Consider the following 17,993-nt stretch of genomic DNA (forward strand, 5'->3'; position numbering starts at 1 on the left):
AATGTATTATTATTGGTGCTCATATTCTAAAAAACACTGTGCTAAAGAGAAAACCTGGAGAATTGTTGATACCAGCAGGTTCTTGAGGATTTGGAACAAATGACAGGGAGCAAGGTCAAGAAGTCTAAGGGATATATTTCCCAGCATGCCTCTTCTAGCAGCAAAGCTTCTCAGAAATGTACCCGTTTTAATCATGGGAGTGTAATACGATTGAGTAAATATCTGCAGCCTAACTTCAATTCATAGAGAAAATGAACACAGTATAAATGAAGTCAAACTTTGATTCACGAGACAGAACTATGACTTCAGGCTTTCTCAGTATTACTGTACAGTATTTACCTTCACCACAAACCAAAATAATAAATAATAAAAATGTTTAATACATGTCATTCTTTGGGTTCTTAGTTAGCAGAGGTGTCATCAGGTTTACTGTAGATCAGGGGTGTCAAACTCAATTGCACAGGGGGCCAAAACTCAAGGCACACTTTAAGATAAACATTTATTGAACACATTAAAACAAAAATTAAAACATAAATATGAATAAAAACAGACAGGAATATTATTCCAGATTAAATAAACTTAAAAAAATAAACTTTAACTTTAAATATTTTGGTCTTTATAAAAAAATTATGCGTCCTGTCAAAATTATACAAGTTAGAAATATGAACATGCTGCCAAAACCTCATAAAAGAAATAAATGAAAGCAAACACAAGGTTGGAGCCGCATGTAGATGGAGCTGGAGCATTGCTTCAGGAATGGAACTAATAAACTGTGCGGGCCATTCAGTGTCGTACTTTCCCTTGAGTGTATCATTACACTGCAGCTCCATCTGAATCTGCACAGGTGCATTTCAGCTAAGTCTGCTGACTTGGTTCAACATTACTTGGCAACAGGGAAAGTGAGGCAGGTTGCACTGGTGCGTTTGTGACAACTTCACCTGAAATGCCTTCACAGCATATCATACATGTCCATGAACTGACAGATTTCCTTGCTGAGCTCAAAAACTCGATTGAGAACGTTTATCCCAACTCAGCCGACGGACCTCTGTATGATAAGGAATGTCGGCAAACTCTGAATCTATATCCCACATAAAAGACTGAAATTGACGGTGATTTAAACTTTTAGCTCTGATAAAATTTACGGTTTGCGTTACGGTGATCATTACATGCTCCATTATTAGGACTTTACCACACAGCCTTTCCTGGTGTATGATGCAGTGATATGCTGATAACTCACCGGTACAGTTCTCCTCCTGCATCTTTACTCGCATCCTGCTGACTAGTCCGCTTTTTTCACCGCACAACACCTGCGCTCCATCTGTTGTAAGTCCAACAAGTTTGTCCCAGGGCAGTTTCATGTCGGTACATTTTAAAAAATGTCATTTCCTGTCGTTGTCCCGTGCATCGATTTAATTTCCAATATTTACACTCTACGGATGAAGATGGTTAGCTGTGCAATGTCCATCATGTCGGTACTTTCATCCACAGCAAGAGAGTATGCAATAAAGTTTTTGCTTCTTTCACACAACCATAGCTGGACTGGCCATCGGGCATACCGGGCATTTGCCCGGTGGGCCGATGGTAATTTTTCGTTTTTATGGGCCGATGTTTTTTTGGTTGTTTTTGTTGTTATTTTTTTTCCCCATAAGTGTGTAAACAGTGAAAGGTGGCGGATTCGACAGATGCTGGCAGATGTGTAAAAATAACTAAATGTCACTTGAAACACACAAAATCATGGTTTCATTCAAATGAGTCAAAAGCTGTTCTCAAAATAAGCAGAAGAGCTCTGGTTTAAATGTGGAAATAGCATATCTTGCCACACAGTGAGCGTGAAGGTTTAAGACATATTACTTGGGTGAAGTTAAACTAAAGCTGTTCCTACACTGAAGCATACACAGCAAAATCTCCAGTGTTAAATTAACACTAGAGAGTGTCTATGGGTCCACTGTTGAGTGTTAATTGAACACTTTTGACAGTTGTTATATTTTTTAACAGTAACATAGTCAGTTTTAAAGATTAACAATGGGTAACACTGAGCAGAGCTGATTTTCTAACACTGGAATGTTTCTAATATTTTGAGTTATTTTCTAGTGTTCCAGAGAGTGAGAGTGTGTCATTAAGTGTGTTTAGTTTAAGAGCTAATTGTTTCAGCTATGTAGGTTCCAGATTTAAGGATTTTTTTTTTCAGTATGTAATTAAAGTGCACGCAGTATGAAAGGTCTGTGATTTATGTGAACTGGTTTAAAGTATGAACTGAACTGGAACTGAGGTGGAGACTGGTGTGAACCTCCAATCTAGAAAGCTTGTAATCATGTTTCCTGTTGTTTGAACTGTGTGTGTTTGTGTTCAGACTTTAAACCAGAGCCAGACGTCGTCTACTCTCGACTGAAGTAGTCCACCAGTCCAACCACTGACGTCTAACTGGCTACCCCAGCACCTCAAGAGTACAACTATTCATTAACATATTTTTTATGTTTTGTTTGTTTGTATTTTTTCATTCATGTAGACTCATCTGATTTAAAAAAGAAAATGTTAATATATTCCATAGGTACAGTAAGTTAATTGTTGTTTATAATACAAATATGAATTCTCAAACTCTTTGCTCTTGTTCTCACAGCAGTAAGTTGGTTTCTCTGCAATATTAATAAACTTTTGTTCTCATGTTTTTCTCACGTGGTTCTGTGGGTTTCACCAAGATGTCACATGGAAAATCATCGAACAACTTCATTATGGAAAAAGTCACTGGGAAGCCACCCAGCAGCAGGGTGTTCAATTTACAGGAATAATAATAATAATAACCTGAAAATTATCTGGTAGCAGCTTCTTAAATGTCAATCTTTACCATTGGTACTTCTGCTAAACAAAAACAAAGTAGTTCATATGTGTTAAATTGGCTTTCTCTGTGTGGGACAGTCTCACTTCCTGTTCCTGTTACAACACACAGTGTTGTGTTATGTAGCTTATCCGGCTGCTAATTATATTCAAAGTATTCACTCACTTTGCTGCAGCATAGGTCATACGTTTTCCTAAAGATGGTTTAGTTAATTAGTTGGCTAACTTCCCTTCTTGCTACCTTGATCTTGGCCTCTAGTCTTCTTTTGCATGGAAGGTACCTCTTGTAGTCAAACATGTTTGTGATCACTGCTGCCATCGTGTAGATCAGCTGGTTCATAATGCTGGATTCACATCTTTTAGTAGACCTTCAGAGGGTACTTCACTTAGTCTTGCTATCCGGCTACAGAGGGTACAGGTTTCCAGCTTTGCCATGATCCTATTTTTCAGGTCAGCTGCCATTGCACTCAATGCTTCTTCTGCCATATTTGGGGCTTGGTATCCAATCTCTGGTGCTGGTTATGATATCTCCCCCCTTGACCTGACGTGCTTGTCATAGCATTTGTGTTGTGATTGCAGTTCCTTCTTCCCAATGTTAGAGCACTTAACTACAAAACCTGTAATCATGTTTCCTGTTGTTTGAACTGTGTGTGTTTGTGTTCAGACTTTAAACCAGAGCCAGACATCGTCTACTCTTCACTGAAGTAGTCCACCAGTCCAACCACTGACATCCAGCTGGTAACCATAACTGTTTGCCACTGCACTGGAGCACAGGAGTGCATTGTAATTTTGATTATTATGCATTTGAGACAAAATTAGCAATGACACATCCATACAAATCAATCAAAATACAAACAGAAACTAGTGGATGTGCTTTTGGGTTAAATCTCATATACAGGGATAGATGAGAACCTAAGACTAAATTTAAACATTTCACTCATGATCTGGTAAATGTTCAGTGGTTACTGCCACAAAATAAAGGATCTCCTCTGGCTTGGCTAGGAGCATCTTCAGAGGATGTGGAAAACGTTGAGGGAAAAATGATGTCTGTACTACAGTGATATTCACAAGATCCTGAAAGTGCTATAGCTCCCTCTGGTGGATAATAGAAGACACTAACAAAAAGTAAATCTGGGGAATCAGTCAGGGGCCACATTGTACCCCCTTTTTTCTTCACTAGTTAAAACAAAAAAAGCTGACATAGAAAAAACTAAAATTTATTTTAAATATGTTCACTGTATTTTTTAATAAATTTGTTGTTCCTCAGTTCATTTTAGAAGTATTACTTCCCGATCAGGAAGTAAAGTCACGTTTACACAGTCTGGATCACTGGTGTTCCAGTCGGGCGAGTGTGTCTCTGTACAGCTGCAATTGTAATTTATCACTTTTTCCTCATGGTGGCAGTGTTGTCACACTAAATCATCAATATGTTTCTCTCCACACAACACAGAACACTTTTAATTGTCAGAGTTTCGTGGTTTTTAGCCTAACAGTGAAACTTGTTAGATTTGTTAGATAGAACTGATTCAAAACCTGTTTATTAAAATTAGATGTTAGAATCACATAGTTTAATTTTTATTTCTTTGTTTTTATTTGTCTTTGAGTTCAAACGTAGCCTTTCTCAGTATCTTTTGCCCCACAGTCTTGACTACAGAACAAATTCATGAATCCAGCACTGTTCTTTATTTCCCGTGACTAATATCCAGAGTGGTTTCTGACTGCATGATGACCACAGAGGGCTTCTTAGATTATGGGCGAGAATGGCAGTAGCATGAGGAGTGAGGAAAGGGCGGAGGCGATTGATGTTATGGAGTTGAAAATGTGCTGCACATGTGACATTATTGATATGTGAATAAAAGGATAATGTGCTATCATGAATGACACCCAAGCTTTTCACAGAGGGAGAGATAGGGACCAACGAATTATTGATAGCGAGAGAAAAATTGTTAATTCTGGATAGCAATCGTTTAGTGCCGACCAGGAGGAGTTCTGATTTATTGCTATTTACTTTAAGGAAGTCGGAGGAGAACCAGGAATTGAGTTCAGCTAAGCAGAGGGTGAGGGAGGGTGGAGGAAGAGTGGAATCGGGTTTGGTAGAGAGGTAAAGCTGGGTGTCATCGGCATAGCAGTGGAACTAAATGTTATATAGGGATGGGTATTGATTAGATTTTCACATTTCCGATTCCATTTTTGATTCTGTTTAACGATTCGATTCTTTATCGATTCTCTTATCGATTCTTTTAAAAAAAGGAGAACACTCAGGTCGAATAGCTTAGAACTTTGTTTTATATCTTCTCTTTGAACAAGATAGAAATTTAGGAGTAACATGGCCTTACAAACCCAACAGTGCGATCTCAAGAGAACCAGCCTTCAATGGGGTGTCACAGGTATGGAACGCCAGGACTGCCATAATGAATTACTTAAATACACCATTAAATAATTAATTAAATGTGGCAATAATTAATTAAAATTGGAATTAATTAATTAAATAAATAGTTATGACACATGTAATTAATTAATTATTGACACATTTAATTAATTATTTATGTATTTCACATTTTAATTAATTATTGACACATTTAATTAATTAATTATTGACACATTTAATGAATTATTTATGTATTTCACATTTCAATTAATTATTGACACATTTAATTAATTAATTATTGACACATTTAATTAATTATTTGTGTATTTCAGATTTTAATTAATTATTGACACATTTAATTAATTATTTAATGATATATTTATTTATTTCATTTTGGCAGTCCTGGCGCCTGGCTCTCACCATGAATTAATTTTATCTGTCAGCCTCACCCATCAAACTCAGGGGGCGGGGTTAACGCTGATCGAGTCAAAACCATTGCTTTGGCCTGGTGGCCATTGTTTTTAGCACACAACCATTGGAAACTAACAGAACTGAACTTTGAAAAACCCTGTTTGTGTGTCACCAAATACTCTTGTAATATTTTTTTAGCCGAGAATGTAGTGGTTTAATCTTCATATGTGTGGTCGGTTTGTCAAGTTACAGCCTCTTTGCAAAAGTGCTTCGATGATTTCGGAGATGTCTGCCCAGTCTCACGGCAAAGCGTGGGATAGACCCGCTCGCCTCGCAAGCAATCGAGCTGTTGTTACCGCCGACAAAGCACAGGCCCCGGTACACAGCTGTAATAATCCCCGCTGACAGTGACTTCTTTTACGGAGGTTATATTTATCGGAGTGTTATTTCCTGATGTTCTTATGTGTCCTATGTGTTTCAGTCGCCAATTTTGAAGTATAACTAACATTAAAAACATGTTTAAGGAGGAGAGAGAGCAAATAAACTCGATTAACAGCTGATCTTTGGGTTTCTGTTCAGTAATCTGCGTGACCTGCGTATAATCGCAGAAGAGAGATAACGTTGGTGTTTCCGTCATGTAGTAGCTGCTGGCTTTAACTGTACAAAGGTTGTTCGACACTATGAAACACATACAGACTTCATGATGTTCGGCTAATATTTTTATTGTGAATATTAATCATGCATCTCTCCACGATATCTTCAGCTTTCTGAGTTAACCCAGAGTTTCCCAGCTGACTATCTGTCATCTACGAATATGTCACGGGTCATATCAATATGATTTTACAGAAAAGCATCCTTAACACTGCCAACTATTCCAGAGAAGTGGAAATCTACAGCATAAAGAACACAAAAATATAGCAGTCTAACGCAACACTGTAACAGAGACGAACCGTCAGTTTGTCGCAGATCAAAGTGGAAAGAAAGTGATTGGTTGAACAGGTGTTCCAGGTGAATCCACGCAAGAAACGAGCAAACCTGTTCCGACAGTTTGAGTTTGTATTCCCTCAGCTGCAGACTCGCTGCTGTTTAAATGTTTGAGAGGAAGATTATATATAAAGCAAACGTCAAACAGACTCAGTCTGCATTCACATTTGATATGAGGCCAGCACGTAAAGTGGCTGTGTCCTGTTTTAAGATCATACATGTAAAATTGTTGTCCAGCCGCTCCGAGTTAATTGAAATTATCTTGGATAAATTATAGTTAAGGAGTATCACAGATAACACCCACGTGAGCTGTGTGACTGTTCACCATGAACTGAAATCGATAGGCTATTACTGAAATACACGTACTATTTCATATAAATAGGGAGGTCCTACTAACATGTTTAGTTTTAAAGGACACCTCCCTGCCTTTAGTCTCATTCATGAGCAGTATTAGTTTTCTTCTAACATCCAGAAGTCTGCACGATGTGTTTCATAGTTTGTAGCGAACCTTTGACAGTGAAACATAACATGACCGAAAAAGCAAAAAAATAAATAAATGAATAAAAAGAGAGAGAGAGAAAAAAAAATCACACAAATTATATGTTAACCTCATTTATTTTTAGTTAAGTAAACTCTAAAAATTCTAACAGACAGCTGGTGCTTAGAATACAGTTGAATAACTATTAAAAAACAGATGATATATTATTTCTGTCCAGGTTGCAGTCCTTATGATGAACATGCTGTTGCAAACTCTGCTCCTCTCGGTGGAAATGCGCCTTCTCTTTCCTCTTTGTATAAAAACATTTTAAAAGTGAGTTTAATCTCAAAATTCACTGTTAAATCCGAAACACACCAAATAAAGAAAAGCGAATAGTTCAGTCTAACACATGTGCCAGTGAACCATTAAACGTCTGTAAAACTCTGCAGTTATGAAACGTAACTTTAACCTCAGCCAAACCGATTTGCTCAGTTGTAAATAAAACAGCGAAGTAAACGTGACCCGACAGACAAAACCTGAGTGAATTAAGTCCAGCGTTTAACCACTGAGAGCTAAAACTCAGGTGAGGTTTCAAAGCTGTGTGCGGTGATTGGACATCAGCTGCTGATAAAGTGGCTTCGCCTATAAAGTGCTCTGTAAGGAAACAGCAACTCTGCGCTCGAGAGAAATACTATATTTACTTATCTTGTGCAGAAAAATGCGCTGACATTGCGTTATATCAAGCACCGGCTGCCCAGTTAAACTGTGACGATCACCAGGTAACGTGGGCGTGTTTCTTGAATTAGCAGCAGGTGTTAAACAGCTGACCTGTGAGGAGGAGGATGCATGCAGGTAAACTGACGGTCTGTTGAGCTGATCGCTGGTGTCGTGAGAAACATGTCAGCTCGTTCTTTATGTTACAGAAGCACAGACACACAAGACCAGGCGGAAAGAGACGGTCGTTCGGTGAAAATGAGAATCTGCGAATGCAACATGTGGAACACGGAGAGTGGAATATGTAAACAAACCGGTTGACGTAACCCCCTCGGTGCCCTCTGCATGCTGACTGTTAGCAGAGCTAGTGAAATCTCTGAAAACATGTGAGCACTTTTGCAAACATGTTCTATGCTGACAACCTGACCAGACATGTGAAGATTACGGCGCGACATTCGCGGCTAAAACACTGTTAAAAGTGTAGCTGGTGACAGAAAAACGGGGTATTTAAAACTACACCACCACCATTGCTGCCTGTGATTTGAAATGCATTCTAGGACACCTGGCTGCCTCAAGTCTACAGAAGCAATCGATTATCTAGGATCGACCTGTTTTGACTTACTTTGCACGGCAACCAATCAAATGTTAGAGAAGCTGCATGGGCAGCGTTAACCCCGCCCCCTGAATTTGATGGGTGAGGCTGACAGATAAAATTAATTCATGATGAGAGCCAGGCGCCAGGACTGCCAAAATGAAATAAATAAATATATCATTAAATAATTAATTAAATGTGTCAATAATTAATTAAAATGTGAAATACATAAATAATTAATTAAATGTGTCAATAATTAATTAAAATGTGAAATACATAAATAATTAATTAAATGTGTCAATAATTAATTAATTACATGTGTCATAACTATTTATTTAATTAATTAATTCCAATTTTAATTAATTATTGCCACATTTAATTAATTATTTAATGGTGTATTTAAGTAATTCATTATGGCAGTCCTGGCGTTCCATACACAGGGTCCCCAGGAAAAAAAAATGTAAATGTAAAATAATAAAATAAATATTCTTCTGTACTATAACATAAATTATTCTGTAGCAATTACACAAGAATATCCAGTAATGTCCCTGCCTACAATTAAACACCTCCACTTACCGAAAATCGGGGGCATCTGCTGTGACAAATGGGTGCAAGACTTTGACCACAAACTTAGTCACTGCTCGGCGACATTCGTCTATCCTGACCCGAAAGGAGACGCTACCGGTGGACTGCAGCGAGAACTGCCAGCATCTGAGCCAGCCAGACTCTCTCTGTCTCTCTCATCATGGTCACCTAAATGCACAGTAATGGCAGGTTTTGTAATAAGGCAGATCGTTGATTATTTACCTGCCGCATTAACGGGAGAGGACGTGCAAACGTTACCGCTGGTGCGTTGAGATTCACGAGTCTGAAGCGAAATTAAAAACACGACATTCATTTAAGGTTATCGCGTTTTGTGAGCAAATGCTTTTGCATATTCATAGTGTTTCCTCTCTTAAATGAAATATCTACTTTGCAAGTATTGCAAGTTCCCTGTTGTCATCCGTTCTGGTAAAGTACAACCAAACTTTTGAGCGCTTGAGCCGCTTAGGTACCATGTTTCCTGCCAGGTAAATGACGCTTAATCCAACTCAGTTCCCAATTTGTCTCACATTAACTGTCTGGACACAGAGCAGGGTTTTAATAGTTTTGCAATTTTCATTAGTTTTTATTTTTATTGCGTTTTGACTTCAGATTTTCAATTTTATATTAGTTTTAATTAGTTTTTACCAATTGTTTGCTAGTTTAGTTTAGTTTTTATTTTTTTGAAAATCCTTAGTTTCAGTTTAGTTTTGATTAGTTTCAGTTATAGTTTTAGTTGTGTTTGCAATAATTAAGTGTAACAAAATCCCAGTTTCACCATATCAGTCATTCTCTTCTGCTTATCCTTGGGTATGTTGCTATTCCAGCTACCATACCCTGCACCCTGGACAGGTCGCCTGTCTGTCGCAGGGTTAACACGCAGAGACAGACAACTCACATTCCCACCTATGGGTTCTTTAAATAAATAAATAAAGGCAGATGAACAACCATTGATACCAGGCAACTATAAAATGTATATCTTGGCCCCAATGAGACTATTAACTCTTGCAGCACCGGGTGTTAAGGCAATTGACTCACACAGTTATGTAAATATCCCAGTCCTGTTGTCTCGGGATGCATCACGCTGCATTGCCTGGGGTTAGCTTCTGTTTCTGGGGATGAGGGTTGGGCGTGCTCCCTTACCTTCTCCAGGTAAGCTAGGTTAGCCTTCTTGTGTGAGCTTTTCAAGTGCACTTTAAGGTTTGTGGGATTTTTTTCCCTTTAGAAATGTCCCTCATAATTTGTCTCGTTCCACTACAAGACACTTGCTTTATCCAAAACACAGTCATATTCAAAGTAATCCCAAATTGGACTCTGATGCTTTCTCCCGACTTTTGTTGACATGAAACTGTTTTTTATTCGTTATTTCGTTAGTTTTCGTTAACGATAATAACCTTGACACAGAGGACATCGAAATGCAGCTGATTGAACTGAAAAGCTCGACTCTGTGGGGGTCAAAGTTTGCAGAACTACGAATGCAGCTGGAATCCACAGCTGTGCGTGTTCATGGGGCTTGCATTTTCACCTGCTGGACATCACTACCTGACAAGTTTGACTGTCTTCAGAACATTGCAGAGGCCTTATTGACAGTATTTGGCTCTACATATCTGTGTGAGCAGATTTTCTCTCACACAAAAACTGTCCTCAGGTAGACGTCTGAATGCTGGGGCTCAGAGATCTGTGTCTCTGAGTGGGAGACCAGAGATCACATTAACATGTGTATCCCTGTATTAACAAACATGCCGTATTGGCCCAGTTTATTTTTCTAATCATTGTTGTGAGCACACCATAAATAGCATTTGCATTTTCTGTTGTACAGTTCATTTGCTGTTATGGATTAAAAGTCTTTCTTTGTTTCAAAATAGCTGATAACTATAACCAACCAAGGATGATCTGATATCGTCGTGTTGGTGTTGTTCCCACATCATCATGAAAATGCTGTTCCAGGTTCAACATTGCAACATTGCATGTGACCAATCACATGCTAGGGGCGATCGTGGCTCAAGAGTTGGGAGTTCGCCTTGTAATCGGAAGATTGCCGGTTCGAGCCCCGACTTGGACAGTCTCGGTCATTGTGTCCTTGGGCAAGACACTTCACCCGTTGCCTACTGGTGGCGCCAGTGTCCGGCAGCCTCACCTCTGTCAGTGCGCCGCAGGGTGGCTGTGGCTACAATGTAGCTTGCCATCACCAGTGTGTGAATGGGTGGATGACTGGATATGTAAAGCGCTTTGGGGTCCTTAGGGACTAGTAAAGCGCTATATAAATACAGGCCATTTACCATTTGTGATGTTATTCTTTTGCGCGCCAAGCCATTCATGCATTTATGACTTTCCAATGTGGCAAGGACAATATCAATTCTGCTTACCGTTTATTAAAGGGTCAAGGTAAGGACCCGTTGATCGGCGGACAGAGGCGGTTTCTCGCAGCTTAAGTACAGTTTTTTGTTTTACGGCGGTTTTTCCCGAAGTCGCAAAAGTATGACGTCACGACATTCTGATTGGTCACTTGCAATGTTGATCCTGGGACAACATTTAGTATGATGATCTGGGAACAACACCAACATGACGATATCAGATCGTGCAACTAACCAACATCTGTGAACAAATATAATTCTCCAAAGTTGTTCTATATAGTGTGTAACTGTTAATATGGCGCATTATTAAATTTATGCTAATGCAATCATATGGCACATATGAGGAAATTTGAGGCACTCATCATCAGAAAGGTTGCTGACCCTGGTCTAGACGAAAGTTAATACAAGCGTGAACTGCTCTCTCAAACTTGTGTGACTGGAGGTATGTAGGAAAAGAAGCTTGTCTTAGTAATCTCTTGATCATATTACCATGATGGATAGATTTGTATGCTGGTTCCTTATGTTGGAGTTGTCTTTACTAGTATTATTTTTGTTATTGTTGTTGTTATCATTATTATTGGTTAGATGTGTGGCCAGATTTTTAGTTTTTAATATTGCGTTTTTAATGTGTAACTTTGTTAAAATACTAACGGTTGTTTAGTCTTACCTGTTTTTGTTTTTGTTTTTTTGTTTTTTTTTCAAGAAAAAAATTAAAGCTACTGGGAGCTCTCTCTGTGGGCATGTTACATAATAATAATATAAATAATAATATGAACAAGTATTCATTACAGTTAATCTCAGTATGTGTTTGTGTGTCTGGCTCATTCACTGTCCCTCAGAGTGAGGCATGTTGGTATAAATGCAGCCAAATATTTCAGCCTCTCTCTCTTTTATTCTCTGCTGTGAAAAGATGCATTGATTTCAGTACCTTGTGGTTAGAGTTCATGTGGCACGCAAAGATATCTTCTGTGGCTATAAGATCTTTATTTGACATCAGATCATGTTTTCCAACTAATGCTCCTGCAGTACTTTCACAAAACAGGCATTTATTAAGAAATGAACACTGTCAACCCACAGAAAAATGTTATTTATAAAACCAAGGAACTATCAACTAATGATCTGCTTGTAAAGTCCAACATCTACCTCTAGTGGCCATAAGGGGAAGGGAGACATCCACTATTAGAAAGGAAATAGAAATGCTCAGAGGAAGAGGAAGAGGGCGGGCTTTACTTGGTGTCAGTGAGAGAAATGAAAAAAGCTCAAATGAGTGAGAAGGACAATGAAGGAAACATCTGTGCTGTGTCTGCTCTGTAAGTAGAATCTCTGTGTTTGTTTGAATTCTTGTACTTTGACTGTCTGCTCTCCTGATAACTGATGATGGAGGAGAAGACATGAAAAACAAATCAGGCTGAATTCAAGTTCAAAACACCACGAGGACCAACTGGAGGTCTGAACTGACTCTTTATCTTTGCTCAGGAGTCGAGGAAACACAGCAGGCAGTGAAAAGCTCAAATCATTCACTCATTATATCAACACAGCTGCACAGTGGACACATGACTTTACTGTGCTTACTGAGTGTCATTTCTCTTTAGTTCTGATCTCACTGCTGAGCTGCACAACAAACCAAGGTCAGTAACCTTCTTCTGTCACAGTTTAAACCTGTGAAATGCTCACTGATATGACCTGATTGGGTTCATGTTTCACAAAGGATCTCATTTGATCAGTTTAATATGTGAAGGACTAATTACACAGACATCGTTTTAACCCTCACAGCTCGTCTGACTGTGAGTCCCAGCAGCTCTCAGTTCTTTAAGGAAGTCTTTGTGTCTCTGAGCTGTGAGGAGGACGACAGCTCTGCTGGATGGACTCTGAGGAGAAACACAAGCAAACAACAGAGGACTCAGTGTGGAGATGTGTGGGGAAGAGGGACTGGTTCTTCATGTAACATTAGTACACTATTCACTCAGGACAGTGGAGTTTACTGGTGTGAGTCCAGAGAGGGTCCCATCAGTAACATGGTTAACCTGACAGTCACTGGTAAGCTGAGTGTGTGGAGTTAGTGTTGATGAAGCTGTGTGTAAATGGATGAAATGCTGTAGTTTGTCTCTGTGTTGAGGTGGATCAGTGATCCTGCAGAGTCCTGTCCTCCCTGTGATGGAGGGAGATGACGTCACTCTGCTCTGTAAAACAAAGACCACTCCCTCCAACCTCCCAGCTGCTTTCTATAAAGATGGCTCCCTCATCAGGAAGCAGCCTACAGGTCACATGACCATCCAGCATGTTTCCAGGTCTGATGAAGGCCTCTACAAGTGTGACATCAGCGGTCATGGAGAGTCTCCATCCAGCTGGATCACTGTCACAGGTGACACACTCACCTGTCTGTGTTTCTGCAGCTTTCAACATTCACAATGTGACGACAACTTAATGACTGTGTTTGCTTTATTTTAGACAAACACACCACCACACCTCCACCTACATCCACACCTCCCGCTGCTCTCTCTGTTTTGTCATTTGTTGGATCAGTGTGTGTTGTGGTTCTATTGGTGTTACTGGTTCTGCTGGTGAAACGATGTGTTCACAGGAAACCTGAAGGTGAGACTCAGAATTCCTAATATTTCATGTCTGAGTTTGTTTAGTAAAGTTCACATTTATTACGATCACAGTAACAACTTGTAAATGTAAATTTGTTTACTTATTTTAGTATTTGTTATTGTTAATTTTTGATAATTTCAGCAGAAGTTCAACGACATTGTGTTTACATTGAGTAGTTTCTTAAATGTATTCAATTCAGTAGAGTTCAATTGAAAAACCAGTTGCCTCAAGGTGTTTTCTGTGGTTTGGCTGTATTGTAAAAAAAAAAATAAAGAAAGAAAAAATAAAGAAAAGAAAAATCCAACACCAACAATCATATAACCCCCCATGAACCAGAGCTTTAGTGACAGTCAAAAGGCAGAAAAAACCAGGCTCAGGGAGACTCATGTGATTGGTCTGGGTGAGGGGAGGAAGACAGGACAAAAGACATGATGTGGAATAGAGCCAGAATCTAATACTGGCTAATAATTAATGTAGAGAAATATATAAACACTTAGCGAGTGAAAAAAAGGTGAAGGAGAAGGAAACACTCAGTGCATATCAGCATCACTGTGAGAGAGGAAATGGAAATGGAAGAAATTTAAATTAATATGCGCATTGATGGACATAACCTGGTTAAAAATGACTATACGATTTCTCACAGTGTCACTGGAGGTAACAAAAAGTATCTGGTTAGATAGCACATTTATGAGATTTTTGGGGGTCAAAACCCTATTTAAATAATTAAATTATACTACTGAATATTACTGAATTGTTTTTCATTATTTCACCAGATCGAGAAGAAAGTGGAGAAGATGACCTCATCACTCATCTCATCATCAAGATATCAGTTTATCAACAACAATCCGAGGAAAGACGAGGTAGTATTATTATTATTTTATTCTTCATGAAGTTCATCACCATCGCATGTGACTTATTTAATATTATTTAAATAATCCTAATAAATATATACATATTTATGGAAAGAATTTTGATAAGCAATCCCAAAAAGTTGAATCTGTTCATCTGGACGTAGCGTTTTGTGGGAGAAACGTTTCGTCACTCATCCAAGTGACTTCTTCAGTCTCAGCTGACTGCAGGTTTCCCCAAACCTTATAAACAGTACATTTGCATTATGACTTGAACCAGCCCACTGAAGGAACACTGGGCTGTGAGGTCAGTTTCATAACCATTCATATGCAAATTGTCACAGCCACTGATCAATAAGAATTGATCAAAGGCCATAAGTACCATTCACAGAGTTGGGGAATGGCTGCAATCACAGCATTGTAAGATGGTGAAAGATGTACCCTTAGGGTCCCTCCTCGATTCAGAGATGGTCTTTCCCTTTTCATGTAAATGGCTTCCATGACTCCACGCTTTTGTGAAGCACGTTTTCAACAGCAATACTTAAAAAAAAAAAAAAAAGATTTAGAACAGTGTGTAAACCAAGAGACATCTCAAAGAGAATTGAATCTTGAATGGAAATCTGTAAAAAACATTATGATTTCCATGCCCCAAAAAGAGTCAATGAACAGCTGAAACAAATATTTATTTAATTGTGTCAAAAATTAATTAGAAATTTGGTTCAAATGTGACAGATCAGCATTTTTCTTTAGGGTGTCTTTGATTTTAACTAATGACTCAGCCTCAGGTCCAGATGGCAGGTGTGTTGTGACACTCAGAATATTATCAGTGTTGTAATTGAGCGGTAGGACCTTATAGCAGCTCCGATTAGTCTGACATGTATCTGCTGTCTGGTTTTTGGTGCTCATGAATTTATTTTCACTATGAGAAATAAAAGAGGCATGAATGGTCAAGATGTCTTTTTAAAAAGTTCACAATCGTTTATTATTTTGAAGTTCTTCATGTAAAACCATCAGCAGCAACTTCCTGTTGTTGATTACAGTTCATCCATCACAGATGAACTTTCTCACCACAGTTCTTACTGGTTTGTCTAATAACAGTGTTCATGCTGTGAGAATGTGTTTGCTTTGTGCTCTGTGGTGAAGAGTGTCAGTCTGCAGTGGAAGAAGATGGCAGCTTTGTGGTCGTCCACCTGCATCTTTCTCAGAAACACAGTTCTTTGTGGTCACTCAGTGTTTCACAGCAGAGGTGTTAAGACGAGAGAAAAAAAGTGTAAGAAGATGCTTCGGTTTATAAAGCAGAACATCAGTGACATGTAGCTTCTCCTGTTCATGACCCATCACAGTTCTCAGGTTACTGTAACATGTGATGTACAGAAAGAAAGATACACTATGTCCAGTACAGACAATAAATTGCAAGGAAATCTAAAAAGAGTAAACTCCACTGAGAAGTCACAAAAACAGTCGAATAGATTCAAATTAATCTGGTTTTACTAAAACCCGACCTTTGCAATGTCTGGCACAATCATGTAGTTTCATGATGGAAGATTAGAAACAGTAAAATGTTTTGCCATGTTTACCTGCACTGGTGTAGTTGCAGTTTGTTGAAGTTTTTCTTTTTTTTATTTTATTATAGACATTTATTCGACTGTGGTCTACTTAGCAGTGAGAACTGAAGACATCGGTTATGGACAAACAACCATTACAACATGATGACAGAACAGGTACAGCTGCTCTTTATCTTTGCACAGAGACAAGCTAGCTGCTCATGCTGTTTTCATCCATCATGCTAAGCTAAGATGATCAAACCACATCCTGACTGAAGCTCAGAACTCCAGTGTGATGCAGAGAGGTGGAGACTGGAGGTCTTGACTGAACTACAAAGCTTGTAATCATGTGTCCTGTTGTTTGAACTGTGTGTGTTTGTGTTCAGACTTTAAACCAGAGCCAGACGTCGTCTACTCTTCACTGAAGTAGTCCACCAGTCCAACCACTGATGTCCAGCTGCTGGTCTGTAACTGTTCCACCCAGCACCTCAGACTAGAATACAAAATTATAACAAAGATGCAACACTTTTTTTTTTACATAAACCAAATGCCTGAATGACATAAAAGGCTCAAGACTGTCTTTCCAAGCAGGGATCAATGTCTACGCACACTTCTTTAGCAAGGCACACAACTCACATCATGCCTAGACATCCACTGTTGAGCCAGTGTGCAAAGTGGCCTTTGCTGTATGTTAGCTCGACCTCTGTGCTCTGGACCACGTGCTCAATAGTGCAATTGAGCTCTCTCGCCACAAGGGTGCTCTCACACACTGTTAACAACCTTTCCAACAGAAACACATTTTAAATATTTTCACTGTGCTGATGAATAAATATGTTGTTCTTTGGTTTATGTTAGAAGTATTACTGCCCAGTAAAGTAAAGTGAAAATAAAGGAATCTTCATCCACAGTTATATAAAATGCAGCCAATTATAAAACACATCTGATTAATGTGTTCCAGTCAGTAGAGTATGTCTGCACAGCTGTCATTGTCATTGTTCACTTAACCTCATGGTGGCGGTGTTGTTACAATAAAACATGAATATTTAGCTCTCCACAGAACACTTAGCATTTCTTTTAACGTCAGAGTTTGATTGTTTTCACGGTGAAATTATTTAAATCTGATTCAAACCCTGTGCATTAAAGTTAGATATTAGAATCAGATATACATAAATAAAGGAAAAGTTTAATGTTTATTTATTTTTCATTTGTCTTTGAGTTCGAGCGGAGTCTCTACGATCCACTACGGGTGCTTTTCAGCATCTTTCTTCCCACAGCCCTGAATCCAGCACTGTTCCTGTTTTATTTCCAGTGACTAATATCCAGAGTGGTTTCTGACTGCATGATGACCACAGACGGCTTCTTCTCTGGTGGTCAATCACTGTCAGCACAAAGAAAGGAAAAGACTATTTAATGTTGGTCACAGTTTGATCCACATTTCTTCTCTTATGCTTTTTAGTCATGTTTCCTAATGTCTCGTCATATCTCCATCTCTGTCATCATTTCAGTATTTGAATAATAAACATTTACATTCAAGGAAGCTGCAGTTTTCCATTCTGTTTATTTTTTTTTCCTCTTTGACAAGTAAATAAAAAAATGAATAATATATTTTAAATATATTTTCAAATATAATAATAAAATAAATTATATTTAAACTCTGTATATGAGTAGTGTTTGCAAAATATAGTTTTTTAAAG

The 17,993-nt window shown here is 38.6% G+C and overlaps 1 long non-coding RNA gene across 1 annotated transcript; it reads left to right on the plus strand.

The window, feature by feature from the left end:
• The first annotated feature begins 13,664 nt into the window (after positions 1 to 13,664).
• On the plus strand, positions 13,665 to 16,476 carry LOC134617952 (uncharacterized). The gene is made up of 3 exons (XR_010091779.1): positions 13,665 to 13,907; positions 14,681 to 14,767; positions 16,389 to 16,476. It is a non-coding gene; the product is annotated as an uncharacterized LOC134617952 (long non-coding RNA).
• The last annotated feature ends 1,517 nt before the right edge of the window (positions 16,477 to 17,993 follow it).

Source organism: Pelmatolapia mariae, linkage group LG3_W (genome assembly GCF_036321145.2).
Source record: "Pelmatolapia mariae isolate MD_Pm_ZW linkage group LG3_W, Pm_UMD_F_2, whole genome shotgun sequence".
Lineage (NCBI taxonomy): Eukaryota > Metazoa > Chordata > Actinopteri > Cichliformes > Cichlidae > Pelmatolapia > Pelmatolapia mariae.